The sequence below is a fragment of the Lonchura striata genome, chromosome 7 (assembly GCF_050655825.1).
Source record: "Lonchura striata isolate lonStrDom1 chromosome 7, ASM5065582v1, whole genome shotgun sequence".
NCBI classification, from domain to species: domain Eukaryota; kingdom Metazoa; phylum Chordata; class Aves; order Passeriformes; family Estrildidae; genus Lonchura; species Lonchura striata.
This window is the reverse complement of record NC_140709.1, coordinates 2,121,051-2,145,334: the sequence shown is the minus strand read 5'-3', so window position 1 is coordinate 2,145,334 and position 24,284 is coordinate 2,121,051. Positions and strand designations below refer to the sequence as shown.

The following is a 24,284-nucleotide window of genomic DNA, read 5'->3' as shown; positions in this document are numbered from 1 at the left end:
TTCCCACATGGAATTCCCAGTTCCTGCCCTCTCCATCCCAGTGCCTGCTCAGCGCTGAGCTCTGGTCCTCCACGCCCAGCCCTGACTCAGTCCTGACACCCAGATCTGGATTTTAAATCTCCTGCCTGAGCAGTTCCTGGTCCAGAACCACCCCAGCCCTGCTCCTGCAGCAGGGCAAGGACAGGGATCCTTCCCTGCCCTCGCTGAGATTGTTCCTTATCCCCTTAAAGCTTTTCCCAAAACTTTCGATTCATTCCCTGTTGTTCTCAGCCTCATTCCAGTAATTTTTTCAAGTCCTTCATCCTCCAGCCTCTATCTGAATTTTGGGACACGGTGGTCTGAGGAGGTCTGTCCTCGAGCCTGACTCAGTGCTCAATTCCACAGCATTTTCCATGCAAAAGCCTAAGGAATTTTTAAAATTAATATTTATACCTTAGTAAACCTAAGAGGAAAATCTGGACATCTCTGAGAAGCCGTGTAGGTAAATAATAAGCAATTAATTACAGATTTGAATCAGACTTTGCAGCTTTTTCAAGGAGTGATAAATGTTTATGTCAACAGAGAGAATTTTAGGAAAATATTCTTCCTCCAGAGGGTTGTGGGGCACTGGAATTGCTCCCCAGGGAATGGGCAAAGCCCAAGGCTGCCAGAGCTCCAGGACAACGCTCTCAGGAGGGATTTTTGGGGCATCCTGTGCAGGGCCAGGGGTTGGACTGGGTGATCCTTGTGGATCCCTTCCAGCTGGGGATATTTTGGGATTCTGTGATGACAAATGCCATCATGCAGAGGAGCGAGCGCGTGGCAGCGCTCGAAACCCAGAGGTCAGGAACGCCTCAGACCTGTCTGGGGGAGGTTCCACGTTGGAGATGCTCTTCCCAAAAACATTGGAAGAGGAAGCAGGAGCAGCAGGGAGCAGGAAGGACCGGTGCTGCCCCTGATTTGTGTGCTGGGAGTGAGGATGGCAGTGGGAGAGAGGCGCTGGAGCTTCTCCCAAGAGCGTTCCTGCCTTTCGGAGCAGCTCTCAGCTGGCAGCCAGTGCTGGTTTCATAGTCATGATTTTTTATGAATTGGTGCTCAGGCTGTTTTGAATACTTTCTGTTTTGAATACTTTACTTTCTGTTTTGAATACTTTACTTTCTGGTTTGAATACTTTACTTTCTGGTTTGAATACTTTCTGGTTTGCACGCTTTCTATTTTGAATACTTTCTGCATGACTAATTAATGTCCCGAAAGAAATTAAAAGCCGTGCTGTTAAACCTCAGCCCGTGTGTGTGCAAACTGCCCTTCTTCAACGTTTTTATCTCGGAATTCTCAGGGAGGGAGGGGGCATCGCCTGTTATCTCGAAGCCACTTAGCCGAGCTGCGATGTGATGTCACGGTCTGGAAACACGAGGGGGATTTTCTGAGCTCAGCCTGCCGGGACACAGACGTGATAAACCTCATGAAGATCCTGAAAACCTGCGAGCAGCAGAGATAACGAAGCGCTCGGGAAGCTGGCACGGGATGAAACCCCGCAGCCCCGGAGCTCTGCCCGGGTGAAGCTTCCCGGAGCTCCGGGCTGGAGCCGCTGATTCAGCGCCGGGGCTGGAGCACGAACTGGGCAAGAGAGGAAAAACGGGAATAAACTAATCCCACAGGCTGGAATGCTTGTGGTTCACCCTGGGATGCTGCTCCTGGCTCGCAGGATTCCTCTCCTCCTCGGCTGCTGACTCTCTGTGCTATTGAGCTCGTCCTTTGCTATCCATAGATTTTTATTTTTTTTTTTCCCCTTTCTGGAACAAACCCGCTGATTGTTTGATGCGTCCACACCAGCGCGGAGTAAAATCTCGTTTTGAATGAAGCACCAAGGAAAGCCGGAGCTCAGCACAATTCCCTGCCCGCCGGAGATCCTAATCTCGCCTTGCCAGCGGAGCGGAGCGGGCGCTGCCGCTCCATGAGCCGGCGAGCCCAGCCTGCTCCCGCATCCCTGGCTCCAACATTCCCGGCTCCAGCATCCCTGGCTCCAGCATCCCTGGATCCAACATTCCCGGCTCCAGCATCCCTGGATCCAGCATTCCCGGATCCAGCATTCCCGACTTCAACATCCCCGGATCCAGCATTCCCGGTTCCATCATTCCCGACTTCAACATCCCCGGCTCCATCATTCCCGGCTCCATCATTCCCGGCTCCATCATTCCCAGATCCCGCATTCCCGGCTCCCGGGCTGCCCCGGCCGCCGAGGGAGCGATGGAAAATCCCTGAGCCAGCGCCTGGAAAATCCGTGCGGCAAAGGTACCTCCCTGTGTCTGTTTAACCCCCCAAATCCCTTCTTTCTACCGCTTTTCCCTCTTGTTTCCCCTCTTGTTTTCCCTCTTGTTTTCTCCATTGTTACAGCGGAAAAAAGGCGATTATTATTTTCAGTCGAGAAGTCGCTCGGGTTGACACGTGCTCAGCAAAACAAACGCGTGCCTGTGCGGGGTTAAAGGGAAAAAAATGTTCATTTTCCCTTCGCTCAGCCCCGGCTCGGCCATTCCAGCCGGATTTGGGGACCCCTCGCTCCCCTCCAGCAGCAGAACCGGCCCCGCGGGACGAGCCCCGGGATGAGCCCCGGGATGAGCCCCGGGACGAGCCCCGGGGGGATTCTCCAGGAGCCCCCCGTGTTTGGAACCCGCCCTTCCCTTCCAAGCACCCCCTTGTCCCCCCAACTCCCTGCTTTTTGGGGTCACAGCCCCCAAAAAGAGAGGGTTCTCCGGTGGTTTTGGCTCCGCAGAGGTGATGGAGGCGCTCCCAGGCTGGTCCTGCCCCGCTCCCCAGCGGGGCTCCGGGGTTTGGCAGCAGGCTGGGAGGGTGGTTGTATTTATTTCTATTTTCTTTTTATTTTCCTGAGAGCCTCTTTATGGAAATGGGGCTCTTCAAAAGTTGTTTTCCGAATGAAAGCAAAGGGAATAATTGTATTTGTCGGTAGTTAAAGAGAGTCACGCTGCTCCTGCTGCTGCTCTAAAGAGCTTCCTGCTCTTCTTCCCTGTTAATTAAAAACACTGGAAAATCATGGAATATTTTCTCTAAACAATCATGGAATATTATGGGTTGGAAGGGATCTTAAAGCTCATCCCATTCCAATCCCTGCCGTGGGCAGGGACGCCTTCCCCTGGTTGCTTCAAGCCCCATCCAGCCTAGTTTTGGATTAGATTAAATTAAAAATTAAATTAATTTCATAGATAAATAATTGTGGTTCCACTTGCAGCCAGCGTGTGTGCTCTTTCCTGCTTAAGCAGAGGGAATATTACCACTGTCTTAATAATTATTATATTCTATTCTTAACTATCACTTGCCAATACAATGAGCTGGATAATTTTTTTCCATATGCACATAATTTGTGCTGTATTTTGGGAATTTTTACTTGGCAATGGGCACGGGCAGGTATGAAAAACCTGCCCAAACTGTGGGAATCCCTGCAGGAATATCCATCATTTGTAATCCACATTGGTTTATTTTTCCAGTGTCATGAGCCCAGGCTGTGGCTCGTTTCTTAAAATCACTTCAAGATTCATTTTCAGGCCACACCAGCTGCTGGGCTGATGGGTTGGGAACTTCCAGTGGGGCAGAACTGGCACAATAAATGCATTTTCTATATATAAAAAAAACACTTATTCTGTCACTTCAGAGTGCTTGTTCTGTGGGAATTGGTGCAAACCACAGAGATGCCAGGGGGAAGTGGTGGAAATCCCTGGTGCCACCTTTAGAACAACTTCTGCTGGATTTTTCCTTCCTTTTATTGCTGTGAAAAAGCCATTTTGCACTGAGCTAGGAGGACCTGGCTGGTGCTGGTGCTGTCTGGAGGTCAGGCTTGCTCCAGCCTCACGGATTTCAGAGCCGTGCGTTATTTTCCTGGAAACTCAGTGGTGCCGCTCCCTCTGCAATCAGCACTGGAAGCAGCACAGAAAAATACAAATTTTGGTATTTTTGCTTGGCTGTGGTCAGTGTGGTCCAGCCCTGCCAGGGACGAGGGGTGGGGATGAGTTTCCTCCACCAGATCCGCGTTTCCTCGGCGGCACGACGAGCCGAAAACAAATCCTCGGTGAGACGGAGGATGCCAAAGTGATTTAACTCATTAGGACTCTGGGATAAAATGATTCCCAACATCCACTCATCAATTATGCAAACACCGAGGATGGGGTTTAACCAGGCTTGCCCTCGTGTCTAACCCCTCTGCCACCCTACAGCCCCAGGAGGTGCTGGCAGGGAGGGAATCCAACCCTTCCCATCCCCACTGGGTGATTTTTTTAGGCCAGTGCTGACATAAAAACATCTGAAAAGTCCTCCTGGCCGCGTTACAGTGGGAGGCTTGTTCCCTGTAAATCTAAAACTTGATTTATGCGTCAGCGATCCGCCGGCCCCGTTCTTCGGCGCTCGCGTGTCTGATCTCCGGGCTGATTTCCTGCCACTCTCTGGTGTAAAAGTGAAGGATAAGTTACAGCGCAGCTTGGAAACGGAATAAATTATTTGCTTGCAGCCCTGCAGGCTCGGGGTTTTCCAATGGAAACCCAAGTTGCATCGCACGATTTGTCGATCCATCCAGTTTCTCACGGCCTGGGTGAAAAAGGGGTTTAAGGAGCACTAAAAATAAAGGCTGGGCATCCCTCAAGATGATTTTTAGGACCTGAGGGCAGGAAGTTCTGACCCCACTCCTTTTCCTGCCCCGTTTTGCTCCTGATGTCTGTCGGATTGATGTGATGGAGTGGGCAGAGCGAGTCCTTGGGGTCAAGAGATCCAAGGAGAGCTCAGGAGAGCTGGGAGTGTCTGCTGGTGCTGCTGATGGTCTGGCTCACTCGGGGGAGACCTATTTCGTGAAAATGAACTCATTTAGCTCGAGAACAAACTGTTATTTCAGCCCTGGGTGAAAGGTGCCGTGTCCGCCTCGCTGATTGGGATCTGCCTTTGGAAAGAGATCTTGGCTCCAAAAGGAGGTGGCAAGGTAGGATTTCTGGTGGCTCTTTGCCACCTCAAACAATCCCTCCTTGTGCTGTAATGGGAAGCAAGAGCAAACGTACAAATAAAACCCATGATTCTACCACCACTTTTTAAAAACTATTTCGAATTCCATGATTTTTTTTTTTTTTTTTTTTTTTTTTGGTAGTTTGAGCAACAAGACTTGCTGCAATTCCATCTTTTTTCCTACAAAGTGAACAACCCCTCAATTTTTTTTTTTCCTGTCCTGGACCCGCTTTGCCCCTGGTGAGTTTTCTGTGGTTTTTGTGGCGTGGTGTGACCTACTCAGAGAGGAGCAGGGTCCTTATCCCTCCGTGGCCATATGTTCCTAGAAATAATCATCATTTTCCATCAGCGCCGCTCTTTGGGCTCTTCCCTGCCCACTTTGTTGTCCCTGGTTGAGTTTTTATAAACCTGCTGTGGAAATTTTATGGGCTTCAGAGGAGAAATGTGTGTCTGGAGGCAGGACTCCTTCCCCACCAACAATAAGGTATTGTTAACCCCCCTAAAAATCTATTTTGGACATCTGTACACCCAATAAACCCACAGCTTATCCCTTGGCACGTGTTAAAATGAGGCAGAAAATCCAGTATAAACGGCCGTTTGTTCATGGCCCAGTGTGCCTACGTGATCCCAGCTCAGCCCCTTCTCCAGTGATTCCCTGGGAATCCACAATATTCCCATTTCTGGGGTGCCAGCAGTGCCAGGGCAGTGCCAGGGCAGGCAGTTAAGAGTGGGGCTCTCTGCCAGGGGATGCTGCAGATGCTCTCGGCCTCCTCCCCGCGCTTGGCCGCGCTGGGGAACTCAGGAAATCCTCCCACTTGGGATGGATTTGGGGTGATGACATAAAATTCCCCTCCTGCTGCTCCACTGCTGTGTATTCCTGAGTAAGCTCTTCCAGGGGCTTCCTAATTTCCTATACATTGCTAGATATTCTATGTAAGTTGCTAAATATTCTATATAAATTGCTAAATATTCTATATAAGTTGCTAAATATTCTACATAAATTGCTAAATATTCTATGTAAGTTGCTAAATATTCTATGTAAGTTGCTAAATATTCTATATAAGTTGCTAAATATTCTATATAAATTGCTAAATATTCTATATACATTGCTGACTATTCTACATAAATTGCTAAATATTCTATGTAAGTTGCTAAATATTCTATATAAATTGCTAAATATTCTATATACATTGCTAAATATTCTATATACATTGCTGACTATTCTACATAAATTGCTAAATATTCTATGTAAGTTGCTAAATATTCTATATACATTGCTGACTATTCTACATAAATTGCTAAATATTCTATGTAAGTTGCTAAATATTCTATATAAATTGCTAAATATTCTACATACATTGCTGACTATTCTACATAATCTAGCAATTTATCCAGTTTATTCTAGATATCTAGTTTATTTAGATATCTAGTTAGAGATAGTTTAGTTCTAGCAATATCCAGTTTATTCTAGAAAAACTAGTAAGTGTTCTATATATACAGCTAAATATGCCATATAAATAGCTAAATACTCTATATAAACTGCTAAATATTCTATATAAATTGCTGACTATTCTACATAAATTGCTAAATATTCTAGCAATTTATCCAGTTTATTCTAGATATCTAGTTTATTTAGATATCTAGTTAGAGATAGTTTAGTTCTAGCAACATCTAGTTTATTCTAGAAAAACTAGTATGTATTCTATACATACAGCTGAATATTCTATATAAATTGCTAAATATTCTATGTAAGTTGCTAAATATTCTATATAAATTGCTGAATATTCTACATAAATTGCTAAATATTCTAGCAATTTATCCAGTTTATTCTAGATATCTAGTTTATGTAGATATCTAGTTAGAGATAGATATCTAGTTTAGTTCTAGCAATATCTAGTTTATTCTAGAAAAACTAATACATATTCTATATATACAGCTAAATATGCCATATAAATAGCTAAATACTCTACATAAATTGCTAAATATTCTATATAAGCTGCTAAGTATTCCATATAAACTGCTAAATATTCTACATGAACTGCTTAATGTGATAGGAAAAGATGAGAGGAATTACCTCACTTATAATTAAAATTTTATCATGTTTTCCTTTTTATGTCTTTTATGTGTTTAATGCCAATTATTCCTGTATTTTATCCAATTCTGGGTGTGTTCTATCTAAATTTTAGTGGGTTTTTTTTTGTTTTTTGGTTTTTTTTTTTTTGCATTCTCTTCCTCTACAAATGCCTTTAATAGAATTACATCAATTCCTCTCCTGGAATTCTGCCTGCAATTATTTCCTATCAGTCAGTCCTGAACTTTTGTGTGGCTCTGCTTTCATCTCCTGAGCTGCTGTGCAGACAAATTACGACTCCCAGGCAGGTGCCTGACTCGCTGTGGGATGATCCCTGTGGATTTGCCTGGAAAAATGGGAAGGGAAATATTGCAGCAGCAGGCAGCTTGCAGAATTCCTGGGGTTTGTCCCGAGGAAGGAGTTACTGCGCTAAAAAAAAACAAATAAAAATACAGTGTAAAACCAGATTAACAGAGGAAATTATTGGGATTCAGGATTGGTTTGCAGTGCAGGGAATAAAAGGAATCTGGAAAAGGGGAAGTTGTGGAAGGAGAGTGTTTTCCTGGTGGTTTATATCCAGAAATGCTGAAGGCTGCACACTCCTAATCTTGCCTAATTTTGAGCTCATCAAATGTGGACTTTTAAGTGCCCTGGGGCAGTTTTTAAAAAAGCCCTCAAAAATATCTTTTCTCCGGAAATTTTGTGAACTGCTGCTGTTAGTCCTTATTAATTAATTAATTTATTTACTTACTCATTACGTTCTCCTCCAAAATAGCTGAGTTAAAAACGGGAAATTTTTAAAAATTTTTAAAAATTAAAAAATTTAAAATAAGAATTTTTAAACTCGGTCCCTGTTGCCTTTCAGTGTTATCATTCCTTTATCCAGGCAGAGATTCCCAGCTGGAATCACCTCGCAGGGTGAGTCCTGTGTTTTCCAGCTCTGCTGCCAGAGTGATTTCAGCTCATTCCGTGCCACAAAATTCAGGCTCCTGTAAGGGAAATCAGGAATTTTTGGGTCTGGCTGGGGGAGAAAAGGGCTTGACAAGCTCATTTTTGGAGATTCATCAGCTGTAGGATGGATTTTTAATGTAAATATTGTGTGTCTGGAAGAGAAGGTGGCGTTATACTACTATATATATATATATATATAAAATATATATAATATAATATATATATTTTATATATATATAATATAGTATAATTCCACTAGTAGTGGAGTTATACTATATTACTTTGTGGTCATAAATACATACCACAAAGTCACCTGAAAATGAGGTCGGTAGGAAAGAGAAGGACAATCAAACCAAAATATTCTCCATTAAACCTCTGGATTTCTCTTTGCCAGCTCCTGCGGGTTTTAATTGATTTGTTGTTTCACATCAGCAAACACAATTTTTGAATAAACCAAGCAAATTCCGTCAGGTTGCCCTTCAGAAGTTATTTTTGAGGAATTGAAGGAAACACCTTAAAAAACTTGAAAAAAAACCACTTATTAATTATTTATTAATAAAATAAATCCGGGCAGATGTGCTTCCCCACGATCCCTGGTGGGACAGGGAACAATGGCTCTTGTCCCCAGAAGAATGGGAGCCCTTGATGGAATGTCAGCATCTCCAGACCTCGCTCTGTGCATCTGCTGCTCAATCACGGGGTCTCGTGGCCTTTCCTGGCCAGAATCCCAAACAGCAGCACTTGGATTCCACATCCCAAATATTGATTTAACAGGGGCTCTGCACGTGCAGTTTATTTAGAGTCGATCTGTGTATTTGTAGAAATGATATTTGAGTGTCCCCACAAAAGGCTTGTGGTAAATCTAAATACAGGAAATAAATTAGACCATTTGAACTTCTAGATTTTTTAATTTTTTTTTTTACTAATTACTCTGTGTTTAATACAAATCTGGCCTATTCTGTTGTGTTACTTACTATCTATATTTGAATATTAAACAGCGTTGATTTTATTTTTGCACCTTTCATTTTCTCCACACCTACCAAACTCTTTGCTTTTGTGCCCGACCAGCCTTTCCCAACCCTCAATATTTCTCCAAAGGGAGTTTGTTTTCCTGGGATTTTTGTGCTCATATAACAAGATTCTAAAGCCAAAGCAGTGCAGGGCTGGATTTCATAGAAATCCCGCCTGCTTTTAGGGCTCTCCTTCTTCCCAGACGTACATTTGGGGCTAAACTGCCGGGGAAGCAGATGCCAGTCTGCAGATATTAAGAGTTAAAACCTCTTGAGATGTCTCCATGCTCTTAAGGAGCTTCCAGCCCTCTCCAGGAAGATCCACGGGGGGGTTGGGATCCATCCATAGGTGCCCAGTTTGGGATACCCACTGGGATTTCCTGGAGGTTTTCCCAAGGAGGTTATTTGGTGGAGAAGAGTTTTTTGGGGTGTCCATGGGGGTAGGAAGGAGGAGAGGTTTGTGGGGAGAGAAAACGTCGCGGGTTCCTCACACCCCAAGGAAAGGTTAAGTGGCCTTGTCGTCCTCATTTTACCTCCTGTGTCTGCTGGGCGATGAGTGTGTGTCCATCCATAGATAAATATATAAAAAATACATCGAAAATATCTATTTTATCCACCTAAAATATCTATTTTATCCCCCTAAAATATCTGTTTTCTATAACTCTATAAAACCTGTACACAAATACAGAAATCTCTATATTGGTCCTCTGGCCTTCAACGATGGAGAGGGATTTAAATTTGTTTTCTTCAGTTGCATTCTGAGGATGGAAGTTTCACTGCTATTAAATTGTTTTCAGCTTGTATCTACCAAACCATGCACTGCTCAAACATTTAATAGGGTACAAAGCATCTTTGGGGCATTTAACAATGTTTTAAAAATTAATATCACCATCTTCTCATTTTTTCCAGATAACAGAGATTTTAAACAGCTTCTACCTTGGGTTTCGATCTAATATTTAAGTGGGAAAAGAGAAAGGGGTGTTTTTTTCAGTGGTTTTTGTCCTCGGGAGCCTTTTTTTGTGGGATTGCTTTATGGAGCAAATTTTAATTGAGGCAACCAAGAGTGTTGTTAAATTAATGAATTTGAGTTTTCTATCCACTTTGAGTTTTATATCCTGCTTTGAGTTTTATATCCACTGAAATATTTTATCTGGAAATGACATTTGGTGTTGTTTGGTTTGGTGTTCAGACAACAAGGCCTTGGCTTTTTGGAACTGGAAAATAAAAATCTTGAGCAGTTTATCAGCAACATTCCCAGCTCCAATGTCTGAGCCCCATGTCTGAGGAAGTTGATTTTTACAACTTTGGGTCTTATCCTGGTTTGTAATTCCATTTTTTTTCACGTTTGGGACAGTTAAAAGTTTTCTCTCTTTCTTTCTCTGTTGGATTTTGGGATTTTTGGGTTTTTTGGTGTCTAGTGAGGTCCTGATGGGAGTGCAGGCTTTCCTTGGCTGAGGTAGCTGGAGGATGTTCCCATCATGGAATATTCATTAACTTCCCAACCTTCCCTTCCCTTCCAGCCTGGCCAAATGCCCTGATGGATCCAATCAGAAGTTGCTTAATTTGACAAAATCCTCTCTTTCCCGTACTGAAAATGGGATCTGAAGGATGGAAAAGGGGAAAATAAGCAGCACCACAGGCTGGATCCAGCTGCTTTTTCCCTGTCTGCAGCGAAAGGGAACTGGAGGATCCATGGGGTGGGATTTGGTGGTGGGATTTGAGGTGGGAACCCCCCGTGGATGGAGCTGGGCCTCGTTTCTCCCCTCGCCTTGAAAGTCTGCTGGCAGTAAAACATTTTTTAGCACTTCTAATAATTGAAAAGTCCTGATTTCCTCGCTGGAATTAAATGCCTTTTAGTGGATTAGTTTGAATCACATCCACTAAGAGCTTGATCATCTGCCAGCCCCAAGAGTTGGGCCGAAGCTTTGTAAATTAATGAGCTCAAGGTGATTAGGACAGGTTGGGTGCTTTGGACCCTGCACCAAATTGTCCCCGTGCAAGGTGTGGAGCTCTGGGTGTCTGTCACCTCTTTTCCCCATTTTCATTAGGATTCCTGGCTGGGCTGGAATTCCCAGAGAAGCTGTGGCTGCCCCTGGATCCCTGGCAGTGCCCCAGGCCGGGCTGGAGCAGCTTGGGATGGTGGCAGGTGCCCAGGTTGGAGCTGGATGATCCCCAGGTCCCTTCCCACCCAAAGCATCCCATTGCGTCTCCAGCTGTGGCTGGAGGCTGCATCTCCCACCCCATTCTGTGTGTCCCAGGTTTGGGAAATGAGGACCTTTCCGTGCCCTGCCAGGACCTCTCTGTGTCTCGGCCACATCCCAGAGGAGCCCACACTGGGTTTCTGCTCCGTGCCAGAGCTGGTGGGGTGATAAAATGGGAGCTGTGCCTGGAGCTGGACATTGAGATTCCTATGGACCCTGGGCGAACTGCTGGAAAAATGCTCTTTTGTTCCCAGTTTTGCACAGGAAGCTCATGTTGGCTTCTTTTAAGATCCCAGCTGGATGTGGCAGGGAGTCAGAGCTTCAGCTCCATGACCTCATACCCCTGGCACAGAGCGTGGCTCGGAGCGCCACAAACCAGCCCCTGGTCATCAATGAAAAATGTGAAGCATCTGCAAGTCTGTCCTAACAGGAGAAGGTTGTACAGCACCTTGGGAGCCCAAATTAATTAATTTAGGGATTGTGGTGCTCAGAGCTGTGGCCTCGGTTATGAGTTTATGTGTAGAGCTGCACTGGGGGGAGGAGGGGTCAGGATTTTGGGTAGATTCCAAGATTTCTACAGGATCTGGGTCCTGTGGGAGCTGCTCCCACTCAGCCTTTGCAGGAGGATGCTCTTCTCCCTCAGTCCTCAGGTTTAGCATTTCTATTTTTCAGGTTCTGTGCTGCTTTGGTGTGCAGCTCTGAGCTTCACATTCAGTGTTGCTGAGCAGGGAGACAAAACAATTCCTGCTCCAGCTGGGCACCCAAATGATCCAAATCTCAGCCCAGGAGCACAAACAGCGTGGGCTGGAGAGAGAAAAACAAGCAGGGTGGGACTGCCTGGGCTGGAGCTGGAATGGGACAATGAACTCCAAGGTGCCAGTGGAGCAGAATGGATCATTTTGTGACCAATCATCCATTTTTTGGGACCATTTTGGGTCATTTGGGTGCAGCCCTGGCTGGGCTCTGGTGCTGCCCAAGGTGGATCCATGGAGGAGATCCTTTGAATAAAGGATGTCCTTCATTTTTGATAAATACCCATTACAATTTATTGACAGTGTTTATCTACAAGGGAAATGCAGGGAGAGTAAAGAACTTGTGTAAAGATTCAATGAAAAATCCCTGTTTATTCTGTGGCTCTCTCCAGCCTTGTTCCCAAGGCATCGCCCCCACTCAGGCCTCAGTTTCCCTCTGGAGCTGGGATTTGAGGCCAGTGGGAGCTTTCCTGCTGATTTCAAGGAAAACAGAGCAGCTGAAGCATCTGCTCCAGGGAATTTCAGGTTTCCACCTGGTTTTGGAGTCCTTTATTTTGGAATATATCAGCAAATCTTCCTGACTTCCACTGGGCAGCCGGGCCAGGACCTCATCACCCTCACAGGGGAGGATTTCTTCACAATATCCCATCTAATCCTGCCCTCTTTTAGTTTAAAACCAAAAGTTTTAAACAAAACAGAAGTTGTGGCTGTTCCTGCCTCCCTGGCAGTGCCCAAGGCCAGGCTGGACAGGGCTGGGAGCAGCTGGGACAGTGGGAGGTGTCCCTGCCCATGGCAGGGTGGATGAATTTTAATTCCCTTCCAACCCAACCATTCCATGATTCCTTGGATTTTATATAATAATACAAATTATGTTATTAAAATATCGGATAATTATAATAATAAGCATTTAGATATGACAATAAATTGTAATATTTTCATATATAATCATTGCAACCAGCTCTGACACCCTGTTTATGTTTATGATAATTAAAGCAGTGTTTCAGTGCCAAAAACTGTTGGTGAGCCTTGTCACTGTATTAGCAATCTATATTTTTATCTATAACATCCTTGGAAATGCCATCATTCCCTACAGGAATCCTGACCTGATTGTTTTTTTTCATGAGGCCTCAGTGATATATAAAAAAAATAATTAGAATAGTGGCACAAAAATAATTAGGAATTCCTTTTAGCACACCTGTTTCCATGTATCCTCTGGACCAGTGGGATTTTTGAATTCCTAGCCCATTTTCTGGTTAGTCTCTTGGCTTTAAGGAGCAAATTTTCATCATGCTTTAATCTAGGCTGTTTTAATTTTTTTTCTTTTCTGTAATGTTATGGACTGGCCAGGTTGTGCTCTCTGCTCTGTCTTGCACAGGCTGTGCTGATCCAGGGGCAATCCTCTGATATTCCTAATATTCCTTCACCCTTCTGGAGGTGGTTTCTCAATGATTAGGGAGCTAAAAAATAAATATAGTAAAATATAATTATGTCAGTGTATTGCTTGAGCTGGAAAAAAAAAAAACATACAAAGCTTTGGTTCAAATATTTTAAATTTGAATGAGTTTATTTTGTCTTAAATATTCCTTTGTGTGTGTTGTGGTAAAACATGGAAGCGTTGTGGAATGATTTTCTTGGAAGCCTCTTTTCTCCCAAGGAAAAGCAGGAAAAGGCGCCCTTGGAGGGTCATTATTGACAGTGGTGTTTGTTACTGTCAGCATGGAAATAATTGGCAGAAAATGTCAATTAGTGAGAAATCAGCAGCTGAAAATCTGTGTATTTTCAGCATTTCCCTGGTCAGACAGGGATTCCTCCACGAATTCAGGGTAGGATGAGAGCAGAGCTCAGATCTAATGAAAAAACCAATAAACCACAGGGAACACGTCAGCGGAGACACAGGGAAAGTTATGGATCGTGGCCTGTGGAATTCCAGGTGATTCAGGAGGGAAAATGAAGCCCTGGTGAAATCATGGGGGTATATTTGGAAAGCTTCTGTGCTTTCAGCATGTTCTGGAGGTGAGTGTTTGAGGCAGATGAGTTGGAGCACGATTTTTGAGGGATTCTTCGTATAAGATAACATCTCTGAGCTGGCAGACTCCTGAATTCCTGGTCATATTCCAAAAAAACCTTGGGAAAGTGGACTTGGTGATGCCAAGGGGATGAGGCATTCAGATCTAGCACGGGGCAGGGCAGATGAGGAGAGGTTTAAAGTTTAATTAACACCAAGGAGGGGCTCGGTTTTAATTGATGCGCCACAAAAAGCTTCTGTTCTCCTCATTTGGGTATGGGGTGAGGTGGAAGGAGATGTGGTGACCTCAAGGGGCTCCAGGAGAACAGGGGAGGGAGTTTGGATGAGGGATGGAGGGACAGGACACAGGGAATGGCTTCCCACTGCCAGAGGGCAGGGATGGCTGGGAGATTGGGAATTGGGAATTCCTGGCTGGGCTGGAATTCCCAGAGAAGCTGTGGCTGCTCCTGGATCCCTGGAAGTGCCCAAGGCCAGGTTGGGGCAGCCTGGAATGGTGGAAGTGATGCCTTGAAGCTGCCCAGGGGCTGGGCAGAGCCACAGAATAAATCAGGGATTTATTAAAGGATTTATTAAATTGATCTCCTCCATGGATCCACCTTGGGCAGCACCAGAGCCCAGCCAGGGCTGCACCCAAATGACCCAAAATGGTCCCAAAAAATGGATGATTGGTCACAAAATGATCAGTTCTGCTCCACTGGCACCTTGGAGTTCATTGTCCCATTCCAGCTCCAGCCCAGGCAGTCCCACCCTGCTTGTTTTTCTCTCTCCAGCCCACGCTGTTTGTGCTCCTGGGCTGAGGTTTGGATCATTTGGGTGCCCAGCTGGAGCAGGAATTGTTTTGTCTCCCTGCCCACCAACACTGGATGTGAAGCTCAGAGCTGCACACCAAAGCAGGAGATAACCTGAAAAATGAAATAAAAGCCAAAACCTGAGGTATCAGAATGGGATCACCTTTAAGGTCCTTCCCACCCAAACCAGTCTGGAATTCCATCAAAATTCTCCCAAGCACTTGGGTTTGTCTCCATCCCATTCCCTTCCCACCTCAGCTCCTGCTCCCTTTCCCTGCTGATCTCAGGCAGTCTCCAGCCCTAGTTCTGCATCCTGGGTGTGTTTATTTTCCTTCCCTCCACTGATTTTTATGTTTATTTTCATTTTTTATTCTTACATTACCCAAACCAGGGTTTTCCATTCTCCTGGGCACTGGGTGTTGGATCCGTGACCCTTAGGATTTATCTCATGAGCATTCCAGGAAGATCCTCAATTATTTTCCCACCCCTTTTAATCTGAGCCCATTTTTAGGAAGCTTTATTCATGCCAGCATTATTTCTGCCACAAAACAGAAATATTCTGCTTATTGTGGATAAAATGTTGCTATTTTGGAAAAATTTCCGCTATCCAGGCGCTGTAATTTCAGGAAAATTCACTTTTTCTGTCCTTGGGCACTGTTGTTATTTGCTGTTAAACCTGAATAGACACAGCAAATAATCCATAAGATCCAGGGAATTATTTCTGGTGGGTCAAAGCAACAATTGGATGAAAAAAAAAATAAACAACCCCTAAAAACCACCAAAAGAACTGAAAAAACGACAACATAATAATCCTTTTCTGACATTGCTTAAAAATTTTAAGGTTTTGTTTTGGGTTGAAATCCATGAGGATGAGAGCCTGGTTTTCTGCTTGCAGAACTGTTGAGTAGCTTGGTTTATTTTATTTATTAAATAAATATTAAATTATCTATTTACTCTTCCTAAAAATAAATGTATGCCTCAGCTTTCTGACCTGCTGGCAGACAATTATGGATCACAGAAATATTTGCCTGTTTAGCTGTGGAACATAACAGGATTTTTCATTATAATATTGTGTTGTGCCCATATTTTTCATTTTTGATAAATACACATTAAAACTGATTGAGGGTGTTTATCGACAAGGGAAATGCAGGGAGGGTAAAGAACTTGTGTAAAAATTCAATGAAAAATTAAATATACAAGGAAATGGGTGCTGGGGACGTGAATTACCCCTGCTTTGTTCCTGGAATTTTCTGCAGTTAATGCACTTTATAAATACTTTTCTCCAAATTGAACTTGGGACAGCAAAATTGCTCATGTTAGCTTCAGAAAAATGAATTCAAATTGAAATGAATTTGGTTATTCAGGGCATTTTGTCCATCTGTGAATTGAAATGACGTAAATGAAAGGGAGTGACTTTCTGCACAAGGGTAAAGGATCCTCTGTGGGAAGGCACCTACAGCTCTCAGCTTTCCGGGATATTTATGTGCTAAAATCCAGGGAGAAATCCAAAATTTCCATCTCGGGAATAGCCACTGATATCCCTCTTTGTGGTGTTGGAAGTTTGAAACCGTCCTGGGGAGTGGTGGCTAAAATGGGGATGGAATTTTACAGCTTCCCATCGTGCTGGGGATGAGTTTTCTCTTAATTAGCCTTTTTTTTCATCATCAAGTTGGAAAAATAAAGGAATTAAATGTTTTTTTCTGGGAGGAAAAGTGGCAATTAATTGGCCTTCGAATTCAAATAATACTGGAAATTCTTAAGGAGAATAGAATTTGGTTTTGGTTCTGTTGGGTTTTGTTTTCCTGGAAAAACTAATTTAAATCATCATGAATTAAGGATTTGTTTACTCCATGGATTAACCAGACAGCTGAAAGTACATTAATTAGTCAGTTCTCATTTGGGTTTATTGCATATTATTTAATAATATGTAGCTTTTCTAATTTATGCCAAATAAAACACGCATTAAAACTGGAGTGGGATAACTTTGAGTAAAGCTATAGGAGGAAAATATCTGAAATTTGATGTCACAGGATAGAAAATAGAAAATCAGATGAATTTTTCCTTTTAAATATAACTAATTATGGCAATTTCTGCCAAGAGATTTAAGACAAAATCTGTTACGGTCCTTATGGAGCAAAGGGTGACAGCTGAGATGATAAAATAGAACAAGAAACTCTTATTTATTTGGAATCACACAAACACGAGCTACTTTATCAAGATAAAAATGAGAACGAGGTACTTATCTAAAGGATCCTGGTACGAGGCTCGGCTCCTTGGTCATTAGATTTTATGGAGATGTTGGAATTGTACAGCTGGGAATGGCCGGGCCATTCCCAATTCCCAGTTGTTTCCCTGAGGGTTGCTGTGGCCTCTTGTCCGGCCCGGTTTGAGGTGTGCTCTTTGGAAATGTGGAAAGCAGAGGTGTTGGACTCCTAAATGTCCTCTCCTTTCGTGGCTCCCCTGGATTTTTGGTGCCTCGTGCCGAAGGGAATTCGCGTGCGGGTCAGGAAATAAAAAATGGGATGAACTGTCAGGGGAAGGGAGCCCTTCCATGGCCTCATCCCTGCATGTCCAGGCCTGGAAAAATGACACATGGTGTTCGTTCACCGCTGCATGCATATGTTAAATTATTTGGGAGAAAACCGCGGCATTACGGCGGGAATTGGGAAAACCGGGATTCATTAATACCTCATAAATGAGAGGAAAGGAATAATAACGGTGCCATCAGTGATGGCTCAAAACACCCCCCGGGGGATAGAAGGCTGGAATTTTGGCTGGGTTCACGACAATAAAACCTGATTTGCTGGAGGAGACGTTGGCGGGGCCGAGCCGTGGCAATGCGCGGAGCTCGTTCCGGGCGGCCGCGGCGCGGTGCCTAATCCAGCATGGCAAATGTGCGAGGTGATGTCCCAGAGGAACTGTCACACATCCCGCCGGAGAGGCATCGGGACAGCGGGGACACAATGGTGCAGATTGATGTCTGGCTTTATTAAAGCACAGTTTGGCGCGGGAGGGACAAACTCCCTCTTTCATGTCCCCGTCAGCCTCTAATCAAAGAGTTTCTTATCAATACTTTTGGCCCAAACATACTGAGTGCAGAATTGCAGGGAAATGGGGTGGGGGGAAAAAATATCTTTTGGAGGTGCCCTTTTCACCAATTAGACCTGGAGATGTCACTAGGCTGGGGTTTAATTTGGCCCGAGCACGCTTGGTTAATTGGGTAGAACTCATTTTTGTAATCAGGAGGGTTTGGAGCTTTGGTGCTCTGCTTTGGTCTTCCCCCAATTATTCCCTGTAACAATCTCACAGCCAGAGCCAGCATCCTGCCCGTCGGAAAACCATGGGATTGTTTGGAGACCTATTTTCCCCATCATCCCAACGACCCTCCCTTGTCATTTTTTACTACTTGACATTTTTGTTGCTGTAGGACAAATAAAATGCTCCAGGAGTTTACCCAGGATGACCTTGGGCTCAGCGGCTGTTCCCTTGATCCTTTAAAAATACTGAGGATCCTCCTGCTCCCAAGGTTGTCCTAATTTTCTTGACTTAATAAAAATTTAACCTTAAGACCTCATCCCATTCTGTTTAAAATGCTACAAGCTGGAACGTGGACTAGAAAAATGTTTTCTTGATGGGTTTCATATCTTGGTTGCAGCTTAGATAATTTTCCAGCTCTTGTTATAAACATGGAATACATTCTCCTGTTTTTTTTGTTTTTTTTTTTTTTTTTTTAAATTTTTTTTTTTTTTTTTTTTTTTATTTCCCTTGTTTCTTTGGCATTGTTTTGGCTGCACTTTATTTGCTCATGCTGCAATCTTCTTTCCCTTTTTCCCAGTAACTGGGATGCTCTTGCTTGGTTTAAGTAGGAAAGATAGTCCAGGATGCCGTTTCAACACGGAGCAAAATTTAATTTAATATCATGCATAAATTCTGTTCCTTGGGACTTCATTTTGTTTGTCCCCAGGACGACATCACTACCCTGTCCCCTTCCAGTGCTGTCACCAGCCCTGGACCAGCAGTCACAGCCTCCCTGTCCTGAAATTCCTTTCTCCCTTCCTGAGGAGGAGGAAGGCAATTGTGAGCCACAGAAATTGCATCCCTACCTTGGGAAGAGGAGCCCTTTCAGCTGCCCCAGTGAACTCAAATATTTATTTAGGGAATAATTTAGCTGCTCTCCTCCCCTCGGCCACTGGAACTCGGCAACTGGGGGTTTTTGCTTCTTATTAGCAGGAAAATCCCAGGATTTCTGTGCTCACGCATGGTTTCCTTATCCTGTCTGCATGGAGCCAAGCTGTCTGGGGACTCTCCATGCTCTGAGGTCAGCCCGTGTGCTGAGGGGCTTCCCAAATTCCCAAACTGAGCAAATCCTGATCTCCCACATCCCCCCAGACTTTCTACCCTTGTTGCCTCTATTGCAGGCTGTGCAAAATCCCAGGAATAGGTCTTGAAATGATTTGTTGGATCATCCATGTCCATTTTCCTGCTGATTCAGAGGTGTTCATGGTCACAGGCTTGAATATTCTGTGTAATCTACAGGAAGGAAAAGGGGTGTCCCTGCACCACACTCATGGAGTAAAATGGGAATTAATTATGTATAATGTGGAATATTTCACCCACTCAGCTTGATAATTAATTTGCCCCTGAAAGAAATTATGTTTTCTTATATCATAGCATGGCTGAATTTTAAGTTCACTTTTCCCCCTGTCCTTAATGCCAAATATAAAGTGCCTTAGATATTCCAGTAAAATATATTTATTCCATCCCTGTGTTTTTCTCAGACTAACTATCCTGAGGATGAACAGAAGTGACATTTTACCCCAAATCGTTAAAAGATGGAAGGACCTAAGAAAAGTCTCGCTGGTGGGACTGAAAAGACGAGTGATTCAGGTTGAAAATAGAAGCCAAGTGCTGGCTGTAAAATAACCTTGGAATCACATCCTGTGAAAGATTAAATTGCATCCGAGGGAAGGCAGTGGGAGAGGGAACATATTGTCCCCCCCTTCGCTTCCCCAGGTCCAGGGCTTTTAGCTCAATGAACTCCAGGCTTTGTAATTAGCAGCAAGGCGATTAGATGGGCCACGTTCCTGGCAGTAATTAGTGCACTAATTGTGTTTGGTTGTTTAATTACTCTTGCTCGCTGTAATTGATGAGATGCAGCGAGGGTTCCTTGGATACAAGAGCTTTACTACATCCCGTTTTATGGGATGCACATTTAACCATTCCTGGGGTGAAACTGCCAAGAAAATCCCCTAAACAGCACATGGAAAAAAAGCTGGATTTGGAGGCAGTTCGTAAAAATTCCAGGGATTTTTTCGTAACCTTTTGACGTGTGTGGTGGGAACCAAAAGAAATAAATAGAACAGACACAGAAAGGCTGAGCAGGATAAAGGAGAAGGGGGTTTACCTTTAGGCAATTAGAGCTGGAGAAGTTGCAAATAGTCCTTGGGATTGTTGTCTGGGATCTGGCACAGCTGCCAGATGGAAAACGTTCCATCGCCATTCCGATTTCTCTTTGGACAGTGATGGCACAGGCAGAGAGCCAGGCTTGGATTTGGAAGCCGGAGGGAGATGAAAACTAACCCAAATATTTTAAATTCAGTCATGGAGAGTCCAACCTGTAGCTTTGTTTGACCTGGAAGAAAGGCAGGAGGAAAATCGGCAGAGTGATTTGGGAAAGTCACTCTGGGGATGATGTGCATGAGGGAATTCTCACGGAGGGAAGACTCTGCCTCCAGGAACAGCTCTTCCAGCCTCGTCATGGCTTTGTTTCCCACTGAGGAAGACTCACCCTGAGGCAGAGGAAGGGTGGCCCAGCTGACCCTGCCCAGCAGAGCAGGAACAGCCTCGTGCCGAGGCCTTGGGGGTTTCTCACAGATGGCGTTGCCTGGCCATGCTGTGATTGCTGCTTTGGGCCTCAGAAAGTTTCCTGCCCGCTGAGAGGGAACTTTCCCTGGCTTGTTGCACTCAAGGAAGAGTTGATTCAGGGAGCTCTGAGATGGAGGCCCTTCCAAGGGGAAGGATAAGAGGAAATGTCAGGAGGAAGCTAGTTGGAACCTTGGAGGAACTTGGAGGCGTGGCCCAGACAGCAAGGAGGAGATGGAGGAGGAAGGATGAGATGGGGATTCTCCTGTGAGGGAGAATCTTCAGCCTCCCACCAACCAGGCAACTTCCCACTGCATTAGAAATCCAGGGAGATCAGGGAAATTCTCCATCTGGGGGCGAGGTGAGGGCCCTGAACGCCACAACCTGTGCCATACTTGAGTGAGGAGAACACGGAAATATCCATGAATCAGGAATTCCTTCCTGCCTGGCTTTGGCTGAGTGTTTCTATGGGAAGATTCCTTTTCACCTCCTTTTTTTTCCTTCCTGGGATGATGTTTTTACTGCCAAGTTGCAGCTGGCCCAGCTCGTGGGTGTCATGGTCAGCCAGCTGAGCCTGAGGAGGACAGAAGGGACAAAGCCATCCTTAAAAATAACTGTCCCCTCCATCAACACTTCTCCCCTAAATCCAGGGCTCTGATATCCGGCCTCCTCTCAGGGAGGGTTGGGACCTTCCATTGTCCCCAGCTCCGGTGCCAACGAGGCCGAGTTGTCCCCTCCCTAATGAGACCTGACAAGTTGGCAACCGGGCTGCTGCTCGGGGCCTCCGATGGTTCATTTGCACCATGGTGGGGCAAAGGGCAGGCAGGAATAATCGGGAATGGGAACAGCCTTCCCGCCTCCGAGGTGCCGCCGGAGCTGGGCAGGTGGAATTATCAACATAAAGGACAAAGAGTCACGGAATTAAAGTCGGAAAAGACCTCCAACATCATTAAATTCCAACCATCATAGCGATATTTTAAGTTAAAGCACAGCAAGGTTGAAATAACGGCAGGAATTCCTCCCCCAAGGAGACAAGAATTTGTTGGGTTTGCTCATCCGAGGCACGAAACTCGTTTGTTTTTGCAGAACTGATCAAAGCCTTCCAGTTGAGGCCGTTGGTTTTCCCAGTGGTTTCTGTGTCACAAACTGCCTGTGTGATCCCAAAACGATCCAACCCCAAATGTGGGGCTCGTGTGACCGTGCCCCACCACCAAATTCCGAGCGGGACGCGCCAGCTTCCGTTAGGTTGGGATGAGTGCTCGGCTCCGCGCGAGGAACTGAGGGGATTCTGAGGGAAAAAATTTCTGCCCATGCCTCGTGTCGGCTCTGCCAGCAGAGGTTTAGCCCTGCAGTAGCTGGTAGGCCACCAATAATTCTTGAAAATAAAAGTTTTGTGCGAAGTTTGGCTGTTTTGGCTGAAAGTCCTGGATAAAAGGGGCTTGGAAGTGAATGAAAAATTGTTTACGCCCCTGGTGAAGCTTTTTAGGGCTTATAGGATTCCTAAAGAGAATCCACCATTGCAGAAATTTAGAATTTTGTAGGATTTTGGGAACCAACCATATGTCTGGAGACAGTACATTCATATCTGTATCAGTATTTTTATATTTCCTTATTTTTTATTTTTACACTTGTGTGAGTGTAACACCAAAGAAAATTCATGTGCTGAACACTGAATTATTATATAATCAATTGAATATTTAATATATATTTATATATTAAAGATTTTTATCAATATATGTATAAAATATATTTAATATCTAATTTTGGATATTGAGTTCTTAAGTATTTAATATTACTTTAATGCAAGATATTTTTTTGCCACCCCACTCTCTGTGAAATATCATCATTACCTTAAACGCCACCAAATATTTGCCCCCCATGAAAGACAGAACTATGTGTACCCCTGTGTTCATACTCAAAATATTAATAGAATATTAAATATTTAGGTATCTGGCACTGAGTATCTCCATGTTTGCAGAAATTCCTGGTTTTACCCTACGTGTGTGTATGGAATGAGCAGGTGGAATGTGCTCATGGTGACAAATGGTGACAATAATGGTGGCAGGTGCTTGCTATGTAAGGACTTCCCTAAATCCCACAATTTAAAATTTTGGCCCTGCTTGCCTCGCTCTGGACAATTTTCTAACCCAGAGGATTTTAGAATTGTAATTATTTGCCTGTAATTAAACCTGTTTCAAACAGAAAAGGGAGGTGGGGGAGCGAATTCTCTCCGTCCGTTCACGGTTTCTCGCCACTCATTAGAAGCTGGCAATTAAGGTCTTTGCAATTACCAGGGGAAGGACGTGGATATTTTAGGGAGCAGCTGGAGGATTTCTGGCACCAGCCACTTTTCCAAACTGGTGACCGAGTGCTGCCACTCGGGGTTTGGGGAGGGGCTGGGAGAGCAGTCGGTCCCACAAATGGGACACTGGGAAAACCAACGGCCTCAACTGGAAGGATTTGATCAGTTCTGCAAAAACAAACGAGTTTTGTGCTCTGGATGAGCAAACCCAACAAATTCTTGTCCCCTTGGGAGGAATTCCTGCCGTTATTTCAGCCTTGTTGTGCTTTAACTTAAAATATCGCTATAATGGTTGGAATTTGATGATATTGGAGGTCTTCTCCAACCTTGATTCCGTGACTCTTTGTCCTTTATGTTGATCATTGGTTCATTATTGATGAGAGTTGGAGCTGAGCTGTGACAAGCTCCTCTTTTTGGGATGTGAATCCTCATTTTTGGTGCTGTAACTCAGGATCCAATCCTCATTTTTTGCTCCTGATGGTCTCACTGCAAACTGCTGATGTCTTAAAATGAAGAGTGGGGCTTGTGAAACTTTCCTGGTGTTGTTTGGGATAAAAAAATTAATCCCAAATTCTGCCTCCAGATTCCACATGGACCCATTTCTTTCATCTTCCACGTGGTTGGGAGAGGTTTGTTTTATTTCCTGTCTGCTTCTAATCAGGATTTCATTCTCCCCTGGCTGAGAGGGATCAAAGGAGTAAATCCAAAATTCCCTCTTCATAAGGGTAAAGCAACAAAATTTAAAGCACCGGGCTGTGCGTTATCTTTTTACCTCTTATTTTTTTATGGATTTCCCTGTGTTTTAATAAAAAAGCTGTTTGCAGATAACAGCAGGAACAGTGACAACCTTTGTGCTGCTGGTCCTGGGTGGATTTCTGCTGTGGGACAAATATTTGGAGGTGACATCCCCAAGCCCGTCATATCTTTCCTGAAAAAAGAAAAAAAATCAACAAAGAAAAATATTTATTAGAAAATAAGCACCACATATTCAGAGCTGCTTAGGAATTATCTGGGTGTTGCAGATCTTTTGGTTGATCAGGGTGGAAAAGCTCATCCCAACTCTGTGTGTTCTGGATGGATTCCAAAGGAAACCACTGGCTCCAGCTGGGCTCAGCAGCCACATCCTTTCAGGATTTTCCTGTCCTGTTTGATTTTCGAGGCACTTGCATAATTTTTAAGGGTTTCTAATAATCTCAGCTGTGTATTTAATTATTTTTTTTAGCCTTTCTGCCCCTGGATGGCTCCCCAGAGCCTGGGTGCAGGGATTGGGATGCTCCTGAAAGCTGCTGGATTTGGGATGGCCTCAGGAATGGCACCACAGTGGTTATTTGGTTCTGCTTTAATTAG

The 24,284-nt window shown here is 44.3% G+C and overlaps 1 protein-coding gene across 2 annotated transcripts in view; it reads left to right on the top strand.

Moving 5' to 3' along the window:
* Window positions 1-753: 753 nt before the first annotated feature.
* LYPD6 (LY6/PLAUR domain containing 6) overlaps window positions 754-24,284 on the top strand; it is a 34,325-nt gene continuing 10,794 nt past the window's right edge. Inside the window, exon 1 of one of the 2 annotated variants that reach the window (XM_077784819.2) lies at window positions 754-2,271. The gene's annotated coding sequence lies outside the window, so the exon portion shown is untranslated. Of the gene's footprint in view, window positions 2,272-2,662; window positions 5,908-24,284 lie in introns of those variants that run through there. The other variant, XM_085584838.1, reaches the window with a different exon arrangement.